This window comes from Callospermophilus lateralis, unplaced genomic scaffold, assembly GCF_048772815.1.
Source record: "Callospermophilus lateralis isolate mCalLat2 unplaced genomic scaffold, mCalLat2.hap1 Scaffold_10229, whole genome shotgun sequence".
Classification (NCBI taxonomy): Eukaryota; Metazoa; Chordata; class Mammalia; order Rodentia; family Sciuridae; genus Callospermophilus; species Callospermophilus lateralis.
In genome coordinates, this window is record NW_027510409.1 from 32,764 (window position 1) to 34,123 (window position 1,360).

The following is a 1,360-nucleotide window of genomic DNA, read 5'->3' on the forward strand; positions in this document are numbered from 1 at the left end:
TGGGGGCCCAGGAGCCCAGGCGTGGGAAATGTGAGAGCCCCCTTATGTCCCCTCATGTGACATGTCGTCTGTGGCTCCCAGCCGGCCAGCCAGGATGCATTAGGAGAAGTGTCGGTGTGCACCTGGGGCGGGGGAGGGTCCCATCAAGACATTGACCCACTCAGGGAAGGGAGATTTGAAGAAGCAAGTTCTAGACTCTCCTGGTGCTGGAGGGGAGGGTGGACTGGGCACCCTGTTGGCTTCAGCATCAGGGGTGGGGCAATTGGCAAGAATCCAAGAGAATGTCGGTGGGGACCCACGCGGCCTCAACATGCGTATGGAGAAGTGTTATTTCTGTTCAGGGCCCATCTACCCCGGCCACGGCATGATGTTCGTCCGCAATGATTGCAAGGTATTCAGATTCTGTAAATCCAAATGTCATAAGAACTTTAAAAAGAAGCGTAATCCTCGCAAGGTCAGGTGGACTAAAGCATTCCGGAAAGCAGCTGGCAAAGAGCTTACAGTGGATAACTCATTTGAATTTGAAAAACGTAGAAATGAACCTGTCCAATACCAGCAAGAACTATGGAATAAAACTATTGATGCAATGAAGAGAGTTGAAGAGATCAAACAGAAACGCCAAGCTAAATTTATAGTGAACAGATTGAAGAAAAATAAAGAGCTACAGAAAGTTCAGGACATTAAAGAAGTCAAGCAAAACATCCATCTTATCAGAGCCCCTCTTGCAGGCAAAGGAAAGCAGCTGGAAGAAAAAATGGTACAGCAGTTACAACAGGATGTGGACATGGAGGATGTTTCTTAAAAATCTTACTCTATAATCATTTCTATGTGTACATTTGAAAATCTCCTTTGGAGACTTAGAATTTAATTCTAAATAATTAATTTTTATATAAGGTCACTGAAGTGAAAGGTGATTACAAATACTGTTCTACATTACTATCTGCAAAGCATCAGATTATGGATGTTAGATTGCACCTCATTGTAATGTCTTCATTGATAGACATGCTTATGTAAATCATGAAAATTCTCTTTATAAATGCACAAGTGGATTGTGGACAGAATGGTCATGCCTTTTGGATAATGGCAATAGGCAGCATTTATTTAATAAGTAATTACAAAAATTTATGGCCAGTGATAGGTAAAATCAAATTTTCTTTGCAGTAAAATGTTCCCTTTATTATGTTATAGAAGGGAGGATACAACAATCTCAAAATGTATGGCAATCTCAAAATCATTAATTTTAGTATTTTCTGTTTTGATTTATTAGCCTAAAGGAGCATAATGGCCAAATACCATGAAGCCTAGTTATGCTAAGCTGTTTTGACCTGGTTTACCTGTTGTTGGCAGGTAGTTGTGAGTG

At 41.2% G+C, this 1,360-nt stretch overlaps 1 pseudogene; it reads left to right on the forward strand.

Moving 5' to 3' along the window:
• The first annotated feature begins 288 nt into the window (after positions 1–288).
• On the forward strand, positions 289–923 carry LOC143388258 (putative ribosome biogenesis protein RLP24 pseudogene; annotated as a pseudogene).
• Positions 924–1,360: the final 437 nt, after the last annotated feature.